General features: G+C 40.3%; 1 protein-coding gene across 6 annotated transcripts in view; it reads right to left on the reverse strand.

Annotated features, from left to right (window-relative positions):
* PARD3B (par-3 family cell polarity regulator beta) overlaps positions 1–25,087 on the reverse strand; it is a 440,643-nt gene that overhangs the window by 302,217 nt on the left and 113,339 nt on the right. The gene's annotated exons all lie outside the window — the stretch shown is intronic.

Raw genomic sequence — 25,087 nt, forward strand, 5'->3', positions numbered from 1 at the left:
CTTGGTTACTATTTCATTGACATTTGTGACATAAGGAGAAGCAATGGCTCCAGCTACAGCAGAAAACGAAGTTCACCACGGCATCACACTACCTTGCTCTCTGGTCCCTCAATTTGTGATCTGCAGGATTAATCTTGTATTTATCCCTACACATACATGACAACAAGGTAGAAAGACACACAGTTTTCTATATGCAACCTACTGATACCAGAATACAGCAAAGTTCAAAATAAAATAAAAAAAAAATAAATGAAAAAAAGATCAGAACAACTTCAATTGTCTGCAAGTGTTTGCACCTGCAAACAACCAGACACAGATGGCGAAAGGCTGCAGTTGACAGCAGCCTACATACGATCAATTCAAAACAGGAAAAGGGATCCCTTCCTCTTCTCCCGCACCCTTCTTTCAGCAAGGTTATGCATTTCGCCAGGTTAGTTCTTTACTTCAGCCATCTAAGAGATCTGAGCACCAGAACCAACACAACATGAAGGCAAAGCTCCTGCTTTAGCCAGCAGTTTGCACCAGGCCATCTTCAGTTCAAAGTCTGACCTCAACTTTGAGGCTGCTCCGGCCTGACTTTCCTCATTCCCCAAGAGCTAGTCTCTGCTCCTTCACACAAGTGCTACAACTTGCTAGATCCATGGTGAGGCAGCTCAGGGAACTAAACCAGGGAGAAAGGCAACTCTCCATCCTCCAGCTGCTTCAGCTCTGTGAACCACAGGAAGCAAATCTCTGTCCACACATCACTGAATTAACATCTCTGTAGACTACCATTGTCTGTAATCTCACTAATCTCTCAGTAGTGACATATCTCCACCTCCTCTAAGAAAGAGTGACTGATGTTTGTGCCCCGCTCCGTGACAGCACACTAGAGCACTGGGCACATACATGTCATGAAGTCTGAATACAACAGCAGGAACAAATTTCCACAGTTCTCTCAAGGAGTTCATCCTCCTAACAGAAACTCTTCCACAGGCACAGGTTGTACTGTTAATTTATGCCCTCCAGGGGACAAGAACAGTTTAGATGGAGGCAAGAAGACCAAGAGTAAAACATACCATACATTGAATGAAATAACTTCATAAAGCCACTGTGGAAGTTGTCTCAGAACTCTGCAAACTCATTAATGTAAAATCAGATTTTATATATTACTTATGAAACACTCCTGTTCAAATGGTTAGAAGATGAAAGACTGGTAACAGTGCAACATAGACAGAATTAAGGTAATTAGGGTACCTCAAAAATGGATGAAAGTGTCATTTAATTTTTCAATTTAAAACTTTCCTGGAGCTCTACAGCCTTTCTTCAATGTTCTTTCAAGATATTCGTCTGGTATATACTGATAAGTATTTTAAATGGTATTCTTGTATAATACTTTGCCTTGGAATTCCTTGAACTTAAAATAAAGGCTGTCAAGGAAAAATACCAATATACACACCATATGGCAGCGTTCCTTCACACCTACACATGAAAACAAATTACAGATACATTACATGAAAGCTATGGTGATTAGCTCATCTTGTTTACCTACATGCCAAAACTACATACACCAAAGTATCTTCCCGAAGACCACCTGACACTTTCCCTACCCTTATTATTCAGGTTTCTTTTGGTACTGTCTAAAAGTAGCCAAGAACAGAATCCTACTGCACACAGTACAAACACTGGTAGCCTCTGCTCTCAAAACTTCTCAAGGATACAGGGAAAATACAAAACAGGAAGAGAAGCAGTATGCCTAAAAAAGAGAGATCAGACCCAGCCCAAGTCCCAGTTCTTTCCAGGAGAAGGGAAAGGAGTGTGCCAGTGGCAGGGAGGGATCCTTACCCAAGTGATGGTGCAGTTGTTTCAGCATAGCCCAAGGGACAGCGCAGAGGACAAAATGAAGAACTAAGGGTGGAATATGAGGCCAGGACTGGTAGAATCCTGCAGTATTTACTTCAGTTTAAACACACAGGATCCTCAGTACTGCCAAATGCTTCAAATGTTTGTATTGCATCATAAACAGGCACCATGGCAAGAGGTGATACTTTAAATAATAATTTTCTTCATAAATTTAGCCGAGATTTTCAAATTATCACTAAGCTGTAAAAGTTTGTCCAGACAGTGAGATACCAATTCTTTCCAGTCTTCACATTTTGATCAGTAGATCTACTTCCTGAGAAATCTGGGGCTCCTCTTCTTGCCCATCACTTACTACATCAAAAAGAGAATTAGAGACAGACATATATAAAGAACGAACTGCAGTTAACCCTCTGGAGCTCCCTCCCCAGTCCTCCTGCTGTGCCTGTGCTGGGGCACTGGTAGTTACCCAAGGGGGTTTTGTTTGCTGAAGAGCTACGCTGACTGTGCGCACTAGAATTTACTAGATTTATGGTTACTGACCTCACAGGCATGGGAAGAGGTCCAAGCTCCCCATTACTTCTGGAAGACCAAAACTTCTGGACCGCTTTGTTACTGCAAGTCTCACATTTCACTCTCAGTCTTGTCATTGAATTAGGGTAACTAGCTAAATTTATGAACCTCAGTTTCCCCATCTCTAAAAGTTTCCTAACAGCCTGCTGTAATTTCTCTTGTGGCTTTTGGTGGTTTTCTGTTATTTTGGGGGTTTTTTAATCGCTATTTTGGGAAGGTCCTCAACTATTCTACAAAGGTAAAAACCCTGTATTAAGAAATCATGCCTGAGAAAACCCTTTTGTGCATGCTTTTCAGAAAGTCTAGCTGTTGTTTTTGTATGTGTGATCAAATCCAAAGATATGCTTCTCTTCTTGTATTTTCCCTGTAGCTGAACTGGCAGGTTTTGGCGTTGGTATTTTTCTTTTTTCTTTTTCCCTTTTTTTTTTTGAAAGGTCATGGGAAAAAAAAAAAATCTACCTGATTGATGAGACCTTATATACTACTTCTTCCTGTCCAACCTATTCCTTCGTGGGCACACGTGACTGTACTTCAAACAATGCAACTGATTGGGTACTTAACATTGATATTTGTGGCAAAGTTTGATGAGCCCTTCAAGCATGACTGAGATGTAATTTTTTAAGCCACTTAGTAACTACTTGAGAGCTGTTATGGAGATCCATAGTAACAATACAGACATTCCTTGAGGGTTGACTCTGGGTAGCTTCCCTGGCAGATATAAATGCTAGTGCTAAAATGTCAAGGATTTATAATTATGATGGCGGATGCATAAAACACATAAAACAAGCCTTATTAGGGTTGATTGAAGTAAATATACCAAAGGACATTCCTCCTTTCTTCTGTAAAAGATTCATGTTCAACGCTATTTGTAGCCTGTCACACTCATTATGTTTTCACATGAAATAGCATCTGAGTTTTGCTAGATAACAAATGCCCTTTGTTTTTATTCTTCCTCTATCCAAGTGAATAAACAAATGGAAAGACAACTGTAAAATGCAGGACTGATTATTTCCTTTCTGTTTACCTAGAAACTGAGCAGTTTCACCTATATGGACTTTACAGAAAATGAGCTAATTTTGGAGAGTCCATTTAAAATGGCACTATAAAAATGTAGATACTAATATCAAAGACTGCATTACTTACTAGAACCATGCTTGTCAAATGCATTTATTGTAATCAGTCATTGAAAAGGAAAAATTTACTGTGCCGTGGTATGCAAAATAAGACACCTTATCCTTAGAAATGAAAGTAATAACTTAGTTACTACATTGTGGGTAAGTATCAATAAATGTTCACTCTCATAATGTGAACTACAGTAATTCGGTAACACGAATTATCTTACCTTAAAATACTACTTTAATGCTATATTAATAGCTTACTCCAATTCCATTGATAAGCCTCCTATGGAACATACAATAAAACAGGCCAGTAACAACACAAAAACCACTTCTTGATAGAGCACCTTTATTGAACAGAGAACCCATAGTAACACATGGAGAAACAAAGCAGAGAGGTGGTAAATCAGACAAGGAGAGCTCAAACTGCCCTCAATTTCTGCTGCAGCACAAGGCATTCCTGCAGCCCACTCCTACTTTAGCAGGGACCTAGCCTGTCAGAAGTATTCATCAGACCTCTCTAGCACACTACATTGACAACTTCTCCCCATCTTCTCACCCCTTTCTAGATGCTTTCCAAGTCCTGGAAAAACTGATAGGTTGTAAAAATCCAGCCTGTTGGGCAGCCCTGATTTAAGGCACAAAGAAATGTTTAAGCAGACTGCTGCTGAGCACACAGTTACAGACAAAACTGCAACACAAAACTGAGCAGCTCTTGGACGCTTCTTCATTGCTGGGGCTTTTGAACAGCGTTTCTACGGAACCCAAAGTGGGAACAAACAAGCATCAATCCAGCCAGGAAAGCATCATGTGTGAGCTAGTACTAGGCATGTGGATTCACACTTGCTAGCTAGCACCCACAGAACCCTCAGTCCTCCTTTCCAGCACCTTCCTTCCCCCTCCACTCACACCCTATGCATACTTTTCAGCCCATCCACACGTGTGTTTTCAGTCCATCCACACGCGTGTTTGTGGACTCTCCTAAATCCCCATTAACTGTCTTTGATCATCATGTTGCCATTTAAGATACGTGAAACATTGCACAGCTGTGCATAAAAGGGGAAGAGGCTCATAGAGAAACAAGAGAAAGGGAGCTGGGAAAAATGAATTTAGGGAGCCCATCACCATTTCTCCTAACTGCTCTGCTTGTAATCCTCCTTAGCTACAAATGCTTGAAGAAAACACTGGCCTTCAGTACACTGCCAGATGTACTTGCAGTACCAAGAATTTTTACTTGTTCTCTTTCCTCATCTAGTGTCTCAGCTGCATATAATTAATACAGAATTTAAGGAAGCAGAGTCCTCCAAAGTAGCTTATTAACCTTCAGATTATATGGACATGTCAAAATCCTCAGAAATTTAAACCAAAGTAAACTGCTGAAGAGACATTATACCATTTCAGTAAGATCAGAAGGCATAATTGAAATTCTTAGGAATTTGCATGGCTTTTCATACTCTAGGCAATCATTTGTGATGTTAAAAGCACTTTGTATTTGTAACTAAGCACTTCAACTTTCATCTCTTTTCCAGATTCCCATTTAATGAGTAGGGTCCACGGAACAATTTAGATTGGAAGGCACACCTGGAAGTCACTGGTCCAATTCTTCACTCAAAGTAGGGCCACACTGACACTTAGCTTAAACTTTGAAGTTGGATCAGATTGCTCAGAGACCAACCCAGTTTTGTGCATCTCCAAGGATGAAGATTTCACAAGTCTCTGGGCACCTGGTCCAGTGCTTGACCACCTTCAAGGTGCAAAAAAATGCTTCTCACATCTTATTGGAGTCTTCCTCATGACCACTTAATGTCCATTACCTCTTGTCTTGTCATTGTGGACTTTCAAGAAGGTAGGATGTAGTCTTCTCTACATCCTCCCATTAAGTAGTTGTATACAGCAATAATATCCCCCCTTACTCTATGAAGTTCACACACCCTCTCCCCTCATGTCATGTGTTCAGTCTCTGATCATGTTGGGGACCTTGTGCTGAGCTTGCTCCAAGTATGTCCATGTCTGTCTTGCGCAAAGGAGACCAAAACTGGACCCAACAGCCTAGCTGTGGCCTCACAAGTGCCAGACGGAGGGGCAGAATTGCTTCCCTTGACTTGGTGGCTACACTCCTGCTAACCACCTGAATATGCATTTAGCCTTTTTAGCTGTAAAGCTAAGAGAATCCCAGATCAACTCCTACCAACTCACTCTTTATTTCCCCTCTCACGGATTTGACAGCACGCATCACGTGCAAAAAGTTTTTGCTTTGGCCACAATTACTCAAAGACAGCATATGAATCAGCTGTTTATTTGTTTTTAAATGGCTTTGATCTTTTCAGAGGACATTATGGGATGGGGGAATGGAACTTCAGAAGTGGAAAAAAAAAGCAGAAAAAAATACTTGAATTGTAAAACCCATCAGAAAGTGTAAAACCATCTGTACAGCATAACACACACAACAACTTTCATTAGTACAGACAGGCTTGATGCATCTTGGGATGTTGCCACACGTCATACAATTCTCACACTGTGTTTCTGCCTGTGCAGAAAAACATTTCAGTAGTTACAACTGCCAAGAGTCCTGTTCTTACTGATGCCTAGTTTAGTGAGACTGCATTATTTGCCCTGTCTCTGACAGTTTATATGTCAGGCTCTAGAAAGGCAAAAGCAAACTTACAAAACTGGTTGTCGCCTTGATGAGGAAAGGTCTGCCCCTCATGATAAACTAATGCTATCAGTCTCTACTGGTTTGTTATTAATTCTGTCAATAAACAGTATTCTTAGGGGGTTTCTAGAGCATTATGATAACGCAGACATACCCCTTTGAAAAAAAAACAGAAAATAAGCCCCTTTTGCCTTTCCTGCAGTGACCTCATTTTCAGAAGAGTCATGACCCTATATACTTCACCAGCCAAGGTCAGCTGACTATACTAAGTCAGCTGACCTTGACCTCAAGCAACCATGTCCCTGAAGAAAGCTCCTAAACGTCATGATCCTTTTATGCATAAAATTTGAGACAAGGAAGAACAAAAGAAGAGGGGAGAGGAAAGAAGTTTAACAAAAGTGCAACAGGAATGTCATCAAAATCCTCAGAACGTATTTAGTAATTAGCTAGTTCACATGGCTTGGTTTACATACTCATTAATAGAAGACTGTTACAAAGTCAATCATTGTCACTCACAGAACCGTGTTTTCTTTTTATTTTTTTTTCCTAAAGGCAAAACAGTTTAAGAAGTCTACAACAACTAAAGAAGAAACCTATAAAGTTATGCTCCCTCAGAAGATCAGTAACGCAAAAAATTGTGAAACATTCAGAAACTTTAAAAGAAGCATGGTGGTTCCAAACACTGCTGTTCCAGAAATATACGTTCCCAAATGAACTACCAGAACAGAAGGACTAGGAAAAAATATTTTGACTTGACATCTTAATGCACATTACTGTGAAAACAATGAAACTAAAAGTAAAATTTCCAGATAGTCACAGCTCTGGCAATAACAAAAACCCCTTCAGTGACAATTACTCATTTCAGCAATCAGTTCACAACAGACATCCTACTGCTGCCTTGCTCATTATGCTCCTTAAAAGAATGATCTACACGTTATAAATTTCAGTCATTTTTTTACCCTAGCATTAGCTGCCCACAGCATAATTTCATAGTTAAGTTTCTTAATTTCTTAGTAAACAAATTAAATGCTGATATCATGTTCAAGATCCACAGCAAAATTAAACACACTATTTTAAGGTTTTCCAGCTGAGAGTTAGAATTCAGAATACAACTGAGAAAATGACATTGGCAAAGTTAGTAGCAGCTACATACGCATACACGTATGTTATGCGGCCCTTGGACATGAATGTGTTTACCAGCAAACAAGATCTCACGTATGTACCCTTCTACTGCCCACACACTGGTACTTGTTATTCAAATATTAACATATCCTATTAAAACAGAATACACAAGAAAAAATAACCATGCAAAACATTACAATACTAGGAATGTTCTTGTCCTTCTGCAACAGAACAGGATCCAAAAAATAAAACCAAAGTACATTTTCCGTAAGTGATATTATAATTGCTCATTAGATGGATTTTGACATGATCCTCATTTCCAAGGCTGAATTTCAATGCCCTATTAAGTAGAGTGTTGAACATTTACTTGATGCAGAGTTTTGTAACATTTAGCTATAAAAATGTGGACTGCAAGTCTGACCTCTGAACAATTTTTAAAATTATCTTCACATTTCTTAAGGAGATTATCTTCTGTAAGAAAAGCACTGAAAGAAAAGGAAGCTTCTCTGTTATATTGAACATACCATAAAATACTGAGCATGGTTTCTTACCTACACTAATTAAACTGAATTTTTTCATTATATAATGAAAAACACTGAAGAATATATTTAACCAAGAAGTTGAATTCAATTAACAGATTCCTATTACTCTGAAATATTGCTTTAACGTGATCTGAAGTTTTCTTTTTTGGGGAAAAAAAAAAATAAATCTTTGTGCTTAGGACATAGTTTAATTTTGATTACAGTAGTTTGAATATTCTGCAAAACAGTGATATGTCTTGGGAATAAATGACTTCAGACCATCCAGATCATTATTCAGAAATTTCAAATGTGATTTTTCAGAGAGGCTTGTTCATCCATTTTCCACTCCTCATTACAAATGATAAAGGGACCTATTCATAAAGTAAAGCACTTTTTATAAAAAAACTCAAAGTGAATGATATACCTGGCTCCACTGTCAAAAGAAGCTAAACTACTCAATAAACAATGCAATAGGAGAGGAATAAAATAATTTCAACTAACTGAAGTTCTCACAAAATGTTTCAGTTGTCATAAATCTTCAAATATCTTGAATATCATGAAGGCATCAAAACTGAAGCCACGTAACTACTCAAGTATTTTAGTCGCCACCAGAAAAATGAACACGGCTATTCCTTGAACTATCTGCACTGAGATCTCATCAGACCCTGTAAAAGGGAATCCGTGTTTTCCCAGCTTTACTACTAGTACTTGAATGGATTCACGGTACAACCACATTTGCCTTCCTCACTGCCACATCACCTCGTTACCTGACATTATTCTAATGGTCTGAAAAAGATGAATGTTCAGATTGGTAGAAAATGCTAACATTGATTCAGTTCTTTGTCTACCTTTATAGAAGATTTTTTGACACACTTTTTCTTCCGGTAAAAAAAAGACAACCACCACCAAACACCATCCTATTATAAGAGTGACATTCTTGCTACTCTGAATCAGTTCCTCCACACTTTCCATTCTTTCTTCTTCTTTCCATTCTTCTGTGGCTACATGACACAGAGTGTTCAGTCCCCTCCAGGTAAGCCACACTTCCAAAACAGTACATCTTCTGAGGTCTCCTAGGCTTTACCAAACCCAAGGGGAAAAAAAAAAAAATCCACAAAAAAATTCCAGACAAGGTAGCAAATATATTCACGCTGCTTTGACTCCTTATCCTCCAGTCAAATTATTTTCTTTCCAAAAAACCAAGAGTGTTTTTTCACACTTAGCTGAAATCGCATCTCAGGGGTTCCTATCCAGTGCAAGTTAAATAGCTTTCTACTAGTAATTCAGCAGGCACACATGCTGCAGAACTTGACACTGGTCTTCAGGAAGGTCCCCAAAATTGACTTCACTCCTGATTTAAAGATCTAGGTGTCTAAACTAACGTAAAAAAATCCACAAAAACAAAAACCCACACAACAACAACAAAAAAACCCACAGAAACACATCACACAAAACTAAATCAACACACGACACAAACTCTGCAGCAATGAATGGGAGCCACAGTTGGCAAAGCCAGAGATGTCCACTATCCACTTTGACACAAATGGAAGAGAGAGATGTTTAAGAAGCAAAAAGGCCACTCCTTTCTCCCTTCTCTCACAGTTTTAATTTTCATTTAAAACTTAAATCAGGGCTCCACACAGTCTGAGGCTGCAGACTGGCGCCCCAAAGCCAGGCTCAGTTAGGTTGCTCTTAGTGGGAGCTCCGTAGCCTCACACCAACGCCACACCAAAACAGCATTTCCATCAGCATCCCAGGGAAGGTCAGTGCTCAGAAGTGCACCTTCCAGGTACTCCCTCCACAGAGATTCAGGGATTTCAGAAAAGCTGAAGAACAGAAAATAACACAAGTTCATCTACTTTTCAGAGACATTAAGAGGCAGAGGAGAATCTGCCCAATCTCTACTGCATGGGAAATCAAAACAGAAGTAATTGATCACTGTGGGTGGGTAAAAGACTGTTTTTTCTCCTCACAGTTGCATTTAAACTTAGAATTAATTTTCAATAAGTTAGGCTAACACAAGTCAAAAATAAAGAAACTATAAAATATGTGACAAGGGGTACACACTCTAAACAGCAGTTCTGGCCAAGTTTGTGGTAAAAACCTGGTTTTACTCTTTGCCTTCTCTTACACAGGCTGTTTAAGTTACCTGGGCAAAATATATAGTTTTTAATCAAAATGAAGCTTGCAGAGCTGTGCTTTCAGTCTGTTGATCCTTCTCTATGTCAGTAGTCTGCTAATAACTAATTAGTCCTTAGCCTCTTGACCTTCGGGGCTTCAGCACAGGGAAGAGGCAAGAAAGGCAGCTCCATCCTCTTCTCTGGGCTCCAGTCCAAAGTCACTGCGATAATTAATAGACGGCTTCTGCTAGCTACTTCTCTCCTTCTGTGCTTTCAGACTCTGTCAAGAAACTCTGCAGCTTCTGTTGACTCAGCAGAGCTCTCAGTCTTTGGACATGTCACTCCACTCCACCAGGATTATAATAATTTATACTAATCGTTTCTGATCTACTCTTCAACCAGAACTTGGCAGCATGGAGAGAGGTAGGCTGCTGTGTGATCTGTAAGGTAATGTAAATTAGACCAAAAAAAGTAGCAGGATTATACAGCCAATTCCTACCCTTCACAGGATTGCTCACAAGTAGCATGTTCCTGTGAAACATTTTAAGGAAACTCAGACTATCGAAGAGGCGAAAGCCTAGAGCTAACCACACGGAGCTAGAGCTTCCTGAAGAGATAAAACGACGAGCTCCTGACAGCCGTAGCTGCCATTTCTTGACAAAGAGTATATTCTCATTTCAGTTTATCTAGGCAATTCAATTCAATAATAAGTTCATTCAAAAAGAAAAATCAGCAGAGTACTGAAAAGCAGGGAAGCTTACTAGTCTTACTTCCTTACAGCCTCTGAATAAAAACTAAATGGAAGAGCTGAGCACCATTAGCCCCAAGACCCTGAAAGACTCCTCCTGGTCTCATCGGCTCCATCAGCTGCATAGTCTATCACGGATCATCTGCAAACTGCTTCTGTTCAATACATCAGCTTTAAATGCAAAACTCTTCCCAATACACATCCAGAATGTTTCCCATTTTTTCTTAACGAAAATTCATTTTAGTTCTCTGCAGCTTTAATTGAACTTCAATTACTAAAACTAGCTCGACACAAGCCATGAAGAAGAAATTAATATTCTACTAAATAAGAACTGTCACTCAGCATTTCCTAAGCTAAATGTAAAAATTAAGACTCTGAATAAATGTATGCTAAGTATCATTGCATAAATATGCATATAATGCATTTTCCTCTTCATAAAAAGTGTTAAATTTAATGTAAAGACATTTAATTGCACATCAACATTTTAGTTGCGATCAATCACTGAAAATCAATGATTCTCTTAAATAAATGTAGAAATACATTTAATTCAAATCCAATTACTTTAAATACATTTTTTGTTTACTTTTCAATCACTTAGACTTCAGTCAGTTCACACTCTGGTTAGGAAACAGGATCTCAGGATATAACCCCACTAATAACAAAAACGTATTTTCACTTCTGCAATCAACACAGTTGTTATGCTGACAATGAAATCAACTGGCGACCCAAATTTCTCATCCAAAAGTGCATCACTGACGGTTTACCCACACTCAACCTCTTTACCGAAGTTTTTTTATGCCATTAAAATATTCCAATCCTATTAGAATGCAAATATAAAGAGGTAGAGAGAGCACGCGTAATACCATTAACAGTCACAGATTTCTTGGTCCCCATTATCAGATATTAATTCTCACATTAACTGATGCTTCATAAAAAAAATAAAAAGAACAAATCCATTAGTAGCTACATTAAAAGTGAACAAAAGAGGCAACAAACTGCTGATGTGATTATGCACCTAACCCTTCTTGAAGTTTCTGTACGCAAGAGCACCAAACACGCATTGTTGCAACTTCCATTTCATACCAGGTGTTTAAGTACATATTTCTGAAAGGGAGCCTTGACAGGGTTTCCCCCATCTCAGGATTTTTAGGAAGCTTTGAAAACCAAACAGTCGCTTTTAGCAAGTCTGTAGATGGTTTCCTTTAAGGTCTTTTCAAGCCGTAATACGGTACGTTGCAGGGGAAGAAGAAAACGAGCATTTCTGTGTACAAGGAGCCTGTTTCAGTTTCAGCTGCAGCAAGGTGGCAAGTGCCAGCCACGAGGTGCCAGCAGACCGAAGGGCCCATGCCAAGCAGGCACTTGGAACACTCTCGGCTACCTGCCCAGGTGAACCCTGTATCATGAGAACTCCTTTACATGCTTCTCTCTACTGCATGTGAGGGTACGTGATCCTGCCAGTGGGAACAGCCGAAGCAGCCTGCCATCTCGCATAGGAGGGAGGATACCAAGCAAGCAGCTACACTTTAGTTAGGAGCATACAAACAGCACTTTTCCACCCTAGCAGTGACTTTATCCTAGATGAATGTGGACAAAGGAAATGTCAATCCTGCATGTTAAATACATTTTCAACAGTCTTTTGTTCTCTCTTTTACAAATCCATGAGTCCAAGATTCTCAAATCAGTACTATGCAAACAGAAATCATGCAAATTCACAGCACATCACTGTTGTGGTCATATTCCCACTCCCTGCACGAGTCTACCATTACATTGCCTCATCTTGGAAATGTGTTGACCAACTTGATTAGTCTATAAATCTCCCTCAAAACCAGATCACCCAAAACATCATTAGAATTGCCTTAATATATACTGTACACCCAACCAGATCATAGGCTCACCAATATTTAATAGGTCACTCAACTAGTATTTCCTCAGGAATTGTTAAAAAATACAAAGTTACATCATCTGAGTCACTGATGGAGAGAGATTTCTATACATCGCAGGTACTTTCTTCCACATCTTATGCACGTGAAGCCTACAACCTGTGATAGCCCTTCTGAAAAGCTTTCACTTCGACTGTTCCCTCACAGATGTTCACATTACCAATTAATCATCACTACAGGGAGTCTCAGCACAAAGGCTAAGGGCTGAATATACTCACTTCAATCTTATTTTGGAACCCTTTCAATATCTTCCAAAACATAAACAAAATCTAAGTTAAAAAAAAAAAAAAAATTATGTCCACACTTTAATATATTATGTAGCACTACAAATTGTCCTGTAACAATGAGTTTTGATTTTAAGGTACCACAGAATCCCAGTTCTAACTCCACTATCACTGTATAGATTCAGATGCCTTTAACAAGGTAAACTGATAATCTATTAAATTTAAAGCGTATACAAATAGTATTAACGTATCCTAAAATGAAACATGAACTAAAAATTAGCAGCACTGCTAGTAAACACGAATTACAAAGCATTTTTAATTTTTTTAAAATTAACACTACTTAAAAAAAATTACTACAGTGTAAGACAATATGAAGATTTTCTCCATATTCTTAATGGATGACATATTGATGTCACTAGTTAAACATTTTCTGTTTCCACAAACAAAAAATACAGAACAGCTGCGTTCCAATTCCTTAATTTTACGTGAAGTACCTAAATCCTACATCTCCAGCAGACAAACTGCACTGGTTTCATTCAGTGTATTTGTTTCTAGCAGCACACTAATACACTGACACTGGAAGGCCACAAAAATAACCAAGTACAATAAGTGTACTCTGTGCATGTGTATATAGGTGTATATAAGTGTGTGGGCATATATATTTTTAAGGAACACTTGTGAAGTACGGCAGAAGTATCATTCCTACTTCGTAAACAGACAAAGGCTCAATGAAGCTGACTCATCCAAGATAGTACAGGATATCCATTACAAACCTGGAGTTAAGCCTACTCTTCCTCAAGTCCCAGGTTACTACTACAACCATGTAATTTATTTTTTTTCCTTACCAACAGTTTTCATCAATAGTTCAAGTGCTTTCTAAAATCTTGATCTTAATCTAACATACAAGAGAAGTGACGCGCTATGTCAAATCACTTACCCATGACTGCCCACAAAACCAATGAACCATCTCAGCACCAAAGGTCCCGCTCCGTGCGCTGGTAAACAGGCCACGACAGCCCTGTGGGTCAGTGTAAGTAGCCTTGCTGCAAAGAGCAGTAAGGAATTTTAACCTGTTCTTTTTAAAAGGAAAAAGAACTTCAACTTCACAATCCAGCTTGTTTAAGGCACAAGTGAGCAGATTCCATATAAATAGAAAGGCATCTGAAATTAGAAGTCTTAATTCATGGTTTCAGGTGAACCTTCAGTTTTCAAGAGCCCTGATCTCAAGGAATACACAGAACTGCACTGCTGTAAGAAATAAAATCGTTAGAAACCCCACTATGTAATTACTCACACTTTTATTACTTGCTGAACGCTTTATTGGGAGCATATATAGTTATGCCTACAGAGACATGCAAATATCATTAAGCAGAATCCATGTGCTCCCCATAAAGCATGTTTTCAGCTTGGGATTTCTTTGTTTGTGTGGGAACGAATTAATTCCCATACCAAGAGATGGGAAGTTTAGAACCGCTGATTCACACTGCAGAAGCTCCTTCTCCTAACATCAGTACGTATTCTAAAATAAAGACACTCAGCTGCAAGGCTCATGTGTAGAAGGTGGTGTTAGAAAAAAACATCCTTAATTGCCTATGTGACTGACAAGCACAGAATAGGCTGAATTTTTTCATAAAATATACATTTCTCAAAATTCATCCCTTTTATGACAGATCAACATTACATCCTTTCCCAAATTTCCCACTTAAGCGCACTCCTACAAAGAGGGAATACATTTCAACAGCCTATGAAGCAGTGAAGTCTTTTGCAAGCCATCATCACTGTTTCTGTAAGGTAGCGGAATAGTAGATAGCAGTATTTCAGAGTAGACAAAAACATGCAGAAACCAAAGAAAATGCATAATTCAGTAAGCAAATACTAACAAAAATGCACGACCAAGTTCTTGATATGCACTATAGGGACCTAAGTTTCAAGGTCTTCACATCCTCCAGAAACATCACTTTACTTTTGTTCTAAGAGAAGGATTCCAAAACACACACCAAAAAAAAGCATTATCAGGAGAAAACGCATATAACAAAATACAGTTTCAACACAATTTAGGCAAAAGCATTGCAAATCAACCTTTGTAGGAATAATTAAGAGATGAAGACCTATAGCATGCACTAGCTTTCAGTAACAGAGACTACTGAAACTTATAGAAATTTTAAATATTTAGGACTCACTTAACAGCAGCTTTGAAAACTCCAGAGATGTACAAAAGAAAAAACAAGTTAAAAAATTCCAAACCACACGTAATTGAAAGACAAGAGACGCATTAAAAGTGGGCATATACAAAATGCGTCCCACAAGTTTAAAAAAAAATACAGTCTATATTTAAAAATGGAGTGGAGGGGTGGGGGTGTTGAAGTACTTTCTCATATTTTGATCACAGAGAAGGAATTAAATTATAAATGACACCATTCTAATGAACCAGAACTGATTACAATCTTTTTTTATGAAAAGGTATGCAAAACCAACAAATAAAATGCATCAAAGCTTGGTAAAGATCAGTAGTTTAGCCTCAATGTTATTTACTGCACATCTGCCACACTGCATTATCTTACTACTCAAGCATCATTTTTGCATTTCAATGTAGTAGCTTCATCAGATTAATGCCCAAGACATTTCAGCTGTGTTTCAAGTAAATAAGTGGACATACAGGGATATTATGCACGGCCTGTATCACTGACACTAAGCAAAGAAAATGTGATTAGCACCAAATTGCATCTGACAGGGGAATCAGAAAGCTGTCAAACACAATGACATGGATTCAGTATTTAGAAGGTAAAAGGGGGAATAAAGAAGCTGGCCAGTCTGGCATGGAGACAGCAATAAAACACAACAGCTATGATAAATTAATTCATTTACTTATGAAAAATTAGAGGCTTCCACACGCAGCTCTCATTTATAATCTTGTCAATCTGGCAGAGTAAATAAAAAGCCTATACAATGCACAGCGGGAGGGAAGAAAAAGAAACAAAAGAGGGGGGAACAGGAAAAAGCAGATTTTTGCATTTAATCTAACAGAATAGTTTCTTACATTAAATAACACTGGACCAAGCCTTTGATAAGAGCAACTAACGCAAGGACACATGATAGCAGCGGTTACTGCGTTTACTAGAGATGCGCAGCGTTAAAACAATAGGAAGGTCGAGATCAAACACTCAGAAGTCATGTAAAACAAAATGAATTTTTTACATGCAAGAGATCCTATTACTGTGTCTATCAAAAGGATGCCAGAAAGAGCTACAGGGGAAGAAGTGGAAGTAAATTCAAAGGACCAAGCCCTGGGACAAGAATAGGTTCCAGAAGGAGATGTTCACGTGAACAGCTGCCCGGTGTGGCCATTCACAGCAGTTTGCCTCAGAAATCCTTTTTCAGGGAAAATAAGCTCTGCAACATCCTGCAGCTCAGTCTCTGCAGCACTTTCCAAGATATTCTCCCTGGATCACCAGGGAGACCCAGCAGTTAACACCGCAATAGCAATACGGCTACAGTAGTTTTCTCAGGCAAGATCATTGTTATCATAAGGAGATCAGAGAAATATTGGCCCTTCAAAGGAGTATTTCAATGATCATCATGTCTGGTAATTGACAGAAGGTGAGTTCAGACCCGAAAACAACGAACTTCCTGATAATGAAAGAAAAAATTATGCCTATCTTAACAGAATGGCACGGAACACCGCCATGAAAATATAAGTGTCCATAAGCAGCAGCAAGGACAACTGTCAGCACCAGCACAGAGGCTGGATTTTCACCTCCTGGCATTTCACATTTTGACTGATCACAGCAGATCTATTAAAATCTTATTTATCCTTAGATACGTACCTTGGCCATAAAGTGTTTAGGGTACAGTCAGTTCATGTATAGTCCTGAACACTGGAAAGATTGTTCCAAAATCCACTGAAAGAACTTGACCCTGCTACTTGCCAAACATTTACTCCTAAAAGGACTCCAGGAGATCAGAAGGCAGTTGTGCCCCAGGAACAGGTTAAAAGCTGATGCATACTCCAAAAAGCTAGCATGAAAAGACAAGGCAGTCACTAGCAGCATTCTCCCACCATTGACCACCCATCCAGTTTGACGGGAGGGACAGACAAGGCAACTTGCTGACTAGCGCGCAGAAGTCCGCAGCAGCACACACTCTGGGCAGAGCTGGAAACTCAGCCTGTATCATTTAAGAGCAGGACGGATGGCTCACCCAAAAACACCCTTCTCTCTCTCTCCAGTGTAGTTCAACCTACGTGACAATTTTATTTTATTTTTATCAGCGCGTGTGGAGTGGTGGAAGAATGAGTGAAGGAGGAAAGCCTCACCTCTAAATCAACAGACACACGAGCAGAGAGCCAGGTGTGGGCCACAGCAGCAGTTCTGTCAGCCTCTTGACTAGCACCAGTGTCACTGTGCGCATCCTATCCTCCACACAGGTAAAAAAATAAGTAGTTTTACAGGCCTATTTTGAAATCTGTAGGTATTTTCATAGAATCACAGAATGGCATAGGCTGGAAGGGACCTTAGAGATCACCTAATCCAACCTCCCTGTCATGGGCAGGGACGCCTCTCAACTAGATCAGGCTACTCAAGGCTCCGTCCAACCTGGCCTTGAACACCTCCAGGGAGGGGGCATCCACAACCTCTCTGGGCAATTTATTCCAAAGTCTTATCACCCTCGTACTGAAGAATTTCTTCCTAAGATCTAATCTAAATCTGTTCTCCTTCAACTTAAACCCATTTCCCCTTGTCCTATCAGTGGACACTCTTGTAAAAAGTCCCTCCCCAGCCTTCCTGTAAGGTCCCCTTCAGGTATTGGAAAGCAGGTATTAGGTCCCCCTGAAGTCTTCTCTTTTAAAGGCTGAACAATCCCAGCTCCCACAACCTGTCCTCGTAGCAGAGGTGCTCCAGCCCCTGGATCATCTTTGTGGCCCTCCTCTGAACACGCTCCAACAAATCTATGTCTCTCGTATGGTGGGGACACCAGAACTGGACAAACTGGACACAGCATTTGAGGTGGGGTCTCACAAGAGCAGAGTAAAGGGGGAGAATCACCTCTCTTGACCTGCTGACCACGCTTCTCTTGATACATCCCAGGATGCAGTTGGCCTTCTGGGCCGCATGAGCGCACTGCCAGCTCATGTTGAGCTTCTCATCTATAAACACCCCCAAATCCTTCTCTTCAGGGCTACTCTCAACCCACTGTGTGCCCAGTTTGTATTTGTGCCTAGGACTGGCCTGACCCAGGTGAAGGACCTTGCATTTTGACTTGTTGAAGCTCATGCAGTTAGCACTGGCCCATTTCTCAAGTCTATCAAGCCTATTTTACAAACAGATACTTTCTAGTTCACTTTGGAGAAGCAATTGCAATAAAACCTGTTTTTGGAAAACTATTAGCCCTGAAGATTTTCAGTTTTGTACCTTTGCCACACACCTCTAACCATCAGGGTTTTTTAATATGCATTAATTTTAACTACAATATTTTCCTTTTGGTCTACAAATTAAGTACTTTCTATCCAATTCAATATATACAATTCAATGCACACATACTACTGTTCGACACCTTCTGTTGCAAATCCACAGATTCTAAGTGTTGTGAGGCCAGCTGGGGCTTACTTGTGAATTTCTGCAAGATTCTGATTTTCTTCCCCCATGTAAACTTAAGCGAGCAACCCTTATGTTTGTGGAACCAGCCCTCCAAATCCAGGCTTCTTGCTGGCTACATACCGAAACAAGGACGGTCATTGCTTAAACATCTAAGAGGAATCTCGGTAAGCAGTACTATTGGAATAATGGATCTCCCACTGTTCATATTTAGAGGCCTAGGGAAAAACTATATGTTATTGGAATGAAGTATATCAATTTATTTTCCCAGTGTCCTGCATCTTCAGAACAAAACTGAACCATTTCTGCAGCATTCTTATGACGGAATAGTTGCTACATTATCATCTAAAAATAACATGTTCTCCAGTTTTTTTTAAAAAACAGTACAAAAGTGCAAATAGTAAGGTTTTAGGTTTAGCCAGTGCTTCAGGTTCTCTGCCAATTTTCAGCCTGCTTTGCTTTGCCATCATCGAATTTTACTCAACCTTTTGATTGAAGACAATCTTCATGTACTTACGATATCAACAAGCGATGCCCAGGAGAGGGCACAAGCGACCCTGGGGAAGCCGCAGGTCAGGCCACTTAAGAACCGACCAACCGCTCAACCTTTAATCGGTCAAATTCACAACCATAACCTCAAATGAATTTTTAATCCTTTCGTATCTGATTTTTACAAAGCTTTGAGAGAGGCAATTTAAAGGGATGCATAGGATGCATCAGTGGCAATACAAGCAGAGGAAAAAAACACAATTATTAAATAACCTCTACATCTAAAGTCTCAACATCTAATTCCAAATTTTCAGCCAATTAGAAGCCTTAAGTAATACAAAACATGCGTATATACAAGTTACATAGTCTATGTGAATTCAGAGTATAACCAGAGCAGGGAGAAGGAATAAAAGAAAAGAAAAAAACCCAACAAAACAAAAAAACTGACATGAAAGTTACAGGAAATACTTCGTGTCTGCCTAAAGCCTTATACAAGATAATGCCTGTTAATGATAAGCTACTTCACACCACTTAACTGCCCTTTCAAAGCATGTTAGAAGTACACTCTCCAGCATAAATACCTTTTTATTTTGACACTACCTGCTACACTACGGAAATGTTGTATTACAGCTCACAACTATGCCATAAAAGCCTGGCTAGTGATTAAACCTGTTGGACTGTGCCCTGGAGCAGAGTTTTTGCTGGTTTGTTGCTTTTAAAGTACACAGCTAAAGAAAACAAAACAGTTAACTCAATAGTTATGTTAAAAAAAAAGTCTTTTCTTAAAACGCTTATAGCTACAATTGCAAGATGGTATAGATCAGGTAATTGCACAGTCCCACTGTCACGAAGAACTTCACAATTGGTCAGGATACAAAGCATGACCAGCTGTAATACCTTGTTTGAGCATTTGCTGCTCAATTAAAACAGATTTTAGTCAAACATTTTGCTATTATCTTTTCATCTGCACTATTGCAAGAGAGTCACTTCAGCTCACAGGGCTGAGACAAGGAGCAGATCACAGACAATACAGTAATGCTGGAATAAGCACTTAGGAATAGGTAAAACAAGATTTGAATGACCCATTCTTTGCTTCCTTTCTCCTTCTATCCCTTTAATCTACGTCACTTTCTCCGTACTTGCCTGGTATGTTTCACTTGTTAAGAAACTATTATGAGCTCTTTATCCTTTTTTTAAATTTCAAGAGAGGCACTGATATTAAACACAGCTGCAAACAAGCACTGAATCGTAATTTATTTTTATTCCTAATCCGCAAGTTCGAGTAGCTGTAGCAAATAATTCAAATATTTCAAAATATTTAAATCTGAAAACTTCATAAAACCAAAAATTTCTATATAAATCCAACTAGGCACAGACTAGGGCCCAGGTCCTGCAGTATTCGGCTTATTCAATTAAGTTTGGGGAATTGCCGTAACTTCTACATCAAACATGATAAAACCTACCAGGAATTACAGCACAGCCTAGTCCATTCCTGTACCCAGCATATCTCAGAGCTGCCGGCACACACCAAGAGCAGTAAAATCCCATGGGCAGGCGAGTTTCTGGCGATGAGGGCAGACCCTCGCCGCTCGCCCAGGAAGCGAAGCAGAGCTGCGCATTGGTGCTGCTGTGCAACGCCGTAGGAGGGCACGTACAGCACCTGAGCGCCACAAATGCTCATCCAAGTGCACATGGGCTTCAGTTACAATATGAATTTGAAGTCCATGGAGGGCAGAAAGGACTAACAGCACCACGAAGGCCCCGAACAGTTTCAGTCTTATCTCAGGGCCAATCCAAAAATCGATTCCTCTATATTCACCTGAAGAGCCACTACTTACACCCCATCCTTACCCATCACTGACAGCACCCACCGTCTTCCCTCACACTCCTTCAGCACCTCAAGTCTCAATTATGTTAAATAGACATCATTGATGACGGATGGGGAAAAAGAAAGCAGGGAGACTACATGTGTATCTCAAGCCATAACTCAGCATAATCACAGGTTTTTATGTGGAAGATAAAAAGAACAAAATCATTCAAAAACCATTTTTAAAAAGGGGAACAAGGAGGACCCGGGCAACTACAGGCCGGTCAGCCTCACCTCTGTGCCTGGCAAGGTCATGGAGCAGATTCTCCTGGGAACCATGCTAAGGCACATGGAGAGCAAGGAGGTGGTGGGTGACAGCCAACACGGCTTCACCAAAGGCAGATCGTGCCTGACCAACTTGGTGGCCTTTTACGATGGGGTGACAACATCGGTGGACAAGGGTCGACCAACGGATGTCATCTACTTGGACTTGTGCAAAGCTTTTGACACTGTCCCGCACGACATTCTTCTCTCTAAACTAGAGAGTCATGGGTTTGATGGATGGACCACTCGGTGGATAAGGAATTGGCTCAATGGCCGCACTCAGAGAGTAGTGGTCAACGGCTCAATGTCCAAGTGGAGACCGGTCACGAGTGGCGTCCCTCAGGGGTCCGTGTTGGGCCCGGCCCTCTTCAACATCTTTGTCGGTGACGTGGACAGTGGCATGGAGTGCACCCTCAGCAAGTTCGCCGATGACACCAAGCTGTGTGGTGCCGTCGACACGCTGGAAGGGAGGGATGCCATCCAGAGGGACCTCGACAGGCTGGAGAGGTGGGCCCGTACCAACCTCATGAAGTTTAACCAGGCCAAATGCAAGGTCCTACATCTGGGTCGTGGCAATCCCAGGCATAAATACAGACTGGGTGGTGAATGGATCGACAGCAGCCCTGAGGAGAAGGACTTGGGAGTACTGGTGGACGAGAAGCTCAATATGAGCCGGCAATGTGCTCTTGCGGCCCAGAAGGCCAACCGCGTCCTGGGCTGCATCAAGAGGAGCGTGGCCAGCAGGTCGAGGGAGGTGATTCTCCCCCTCTACTCTGCCCTTGTGAGACCTCACTTGGAGTACTGCGTCCAGTTCTGGAGTCCCCAACATAAGAAGGACATGGACCAGTTGGAGAGGGTCCAGAGGAGGGCCACGAAGATGATAAGAGGGCTGGAGCACCTTTCCTATGAGGACAGGCTGAAAGAGTTGGGGCTGTTCAGCCTGGAGAAGAGGAGGCTCCGGGGTGACCTTATAGCGGTCTTCCAGTACCTCAAGGGGGCCTACAGGAAAGATGGGGAGAGGCTGTTCAGGAGGGCCAGTTATGATAGGACAAGGGGTAACGGTTTTAAAATAGAGGGAGGTAGGTTCAGGTTGGATATTAGGAAAAAATTTTTTACCATGAGAGTGGTAGAACACTGGAACAGGTTGCCCAGAGAGGTGGTGGATGCTCCATCCCTGGAGACGTTCAAGGCCAGGTTGGACAAGGCCCTGAGCAACCTGATCTAGTTGGAGATATCCCTGTTCCTTGCAGGGGGGTTGGACTAGATGACCTTTGAAGGTCCCTTCCAGCCCTAACCATTCTATGATTCTATGATTCTATGATTCAAGCTTCAAGGCAAGTTTGGAGGATAATAAATGCCTGGTGCTCTAGAAGTTAAAGATGTAACGTGGGCTCACTGGGGTATGAACACTGCTCCATGCTGTCTTTTTTGTACAAAACAATGACATTATCCTTTAGTATCTGGTAACATCTGAATTCTGAGGCAGAAAACACATCATCCATTTAAGAAAAACATCCTAGAAGAAAAATTACAAAGTATTAGCTTCTTCCTCATGGGAGCACTGAGGGCAGGTCTACAGTGCAAAGGATGAAGGGGGCTGTGGCAGAGGGAAGCGTGCTCATCCTTTTCTAACCCAGCCAGCTCAGGTAATGGTCACAAGAGACCAGGAACGGTGGGGACCAACAGCCTGCCCTGGGCAAACAAGGACTGCAAGCCTCCACGTAAAGCGTGCCGGGTCCCTGCTGCTGCACCTTCCCCAAGCTTATTTTCCCAAATCAGTATAAAGTTCATGTATAACAGTTATATCAAACTGAGAGGCATGATGAGGTGACTGAGAAAATAGGTAAATAAAACCCAAACCTGGTATCAGTGAGCTTGCCCCAAATGGTTTCTTACCTTTTGCTATAGCTGGAGCTATTCCCTTTATTCCCTGCTTCTCACTCTGGTCATACCAGCAGCAAGTACTGCAGCTGGCTCGGTGTAGTAAGAAAAATAACGCAAACACACTTAATAAGGAGGCACTTATATAATACAGAAGGCTTCCATGACTACTAAACATCCCATTTTCCCCAATTTATTTACTTCCTATGTCTAGTGTTACCGTATCAAGGGTGACCTGCATAGATTAATTATTGTGACTTCAATGCAAATGCTTTAAAATTCTTATGCACTTCCAGCAAAAGAAATTAATTTTCCTGAAGAAAAGCAACCTGACAGTTCTTTTAAGAAATGCACTAATACAAAACTAATAACAAAGAAATTGTTTCTCATCTGATTTGCAAACATTTCTTTATATAAAATAAGGTATTAGCAAAATAATGACTGCCATATAGTACGTTTCATTGAAAGCACATGCATACAAAATGACAGACAAAATGGCAGCCAAAACAAATATTTAGCATTAAAGGTAAAACATTAGCTGACAAAAAAAAAGGAAGGAAATTCTAAGCTCAGGCTTTCTATCTTTGCTCTTCATGTTATCTCGAAACTTCAAACAGAAGGTGATGTTGCACCACTCTCCGTTACAGTACGCATGCAAAATAAGTAAGGCAAAACAGAGCTGTGAGCAGAGTGCCAGCAATACCTTTTGATTTCTCCGCTTTTGTCAGCTTGCATCCAAACGACAGCACAACTTTGCTATTAATTCACTACATTTGTGCTTTCCAGACTCCCTGTACCACGGGACAGCACCTTCCCTGAGTCTCCTTAAGAGTGAAGAAAAAAAGTCCTGTCTCTTGAGAAGCAATTAAGATAACTGAAAATAACAGTGTTCCACAAAGGGGTGAAGGAGCAGTACCACATAAACACAGAAAAAGCCAAACATAACTGGTTTTAAATTAGATTTGAATACTCCAAAAACATAATTAAAAACTTGATGCATTTTTCAGAAAATAAGCTAATATCTTTGTTCCACAGAAAGCAAAATTCTTAACCATTTTTTTAACTGCTTAGAGCAAGTGAGCAGATACAGAAGAAGATACTAAGTGCCTTCATAATGAAAATCATCCCACATATAACCTCAAAAAATTATCTTAATAATTCCACTTCACAAATCTGGAATAAAGAAACATTTCCCAAACACGTCCAGATACTACAAATCCTTTAAATGGACAACTCTGTCAAAAGTTATCCTTACACAAATACAGCTGCCATAAAACATATTTTTGTGGAAGGATACCTGAGAATCAACAGACGTGAACAATCCAGCCTTTCCTGGGAGCACGTGCCTGGATGCAGAAAGGGAATTTGACACCATGATGACGTTGCTTCCGGGATGCAACCAATCATACTAAGGGGTGGGCTATTGTTTGTATTGTAACCAATCACAGATTGCCAAGTCTTGTTTAGACAGCTATAAAGCACGCTAAGTGTATGCAAATAAAGGTTCACTTGTTTGATCACATTGATCATGTCAGGCGTCCTCACTCATCTCCCGCATATTTTAGTAACTTCTTCCAGTGCTTAATATAGAGACATTTAGAATATTTATTTTAAAATGAGAACCCAAAGAAAACACTACACATTTCCCCACCTCTCTCCCCACACGGAACATTACTGCTTCTAAGAACGGTATCCCCAAAAGTCAAATCATGTTGGCCAACAGCAATCAGACACGGATTAAATTGATATTGGGGTTTAGACTGTTGATAAACAGCACACTAGAGAGAATGCGTCTTGGAAAATACTCTCAGCACAAGCACATGGTTCTGTCTGCCATGGCTTCCTGTACAATAATGCTTTAAAAAGTCCTGCATAATCATTCTTGACTCCAATAAAAGAATGAGGAAGAAATGAAGATCCATATAGGAATCAGATGCCACAGAGGACCCAAGGCTCGTCTTTCTATCCTTTAAAACTCCCAGGCTTTCCTCTGCATTTGTGCAACATGTCAGATGTCAACACCTTAACAGACTATTTTTTTTCTCCACCCAAGCAGTAGCTTCCTGCTTTACTTGCTACTGCTGAAGCCAATGACAGACTATATTATGTGACTTACACTATCCAACTGCAGGAGTCAAAA

This window comes from Tauraco erythrolophus, chromosome 8, assembly GCF_009769465.1.
Source record: "Tauraco erythrolophus isolate bTauEry1 chromosome 8, bTauEry1.pri, whole genome shotgun sequence".
Taxonomy (NCBI): Eukaryota; Metazoa; Chordata; class Aves; order Musophagiformes; family Musophagidae; genus Tauraco; species Tauraco erythrolophus.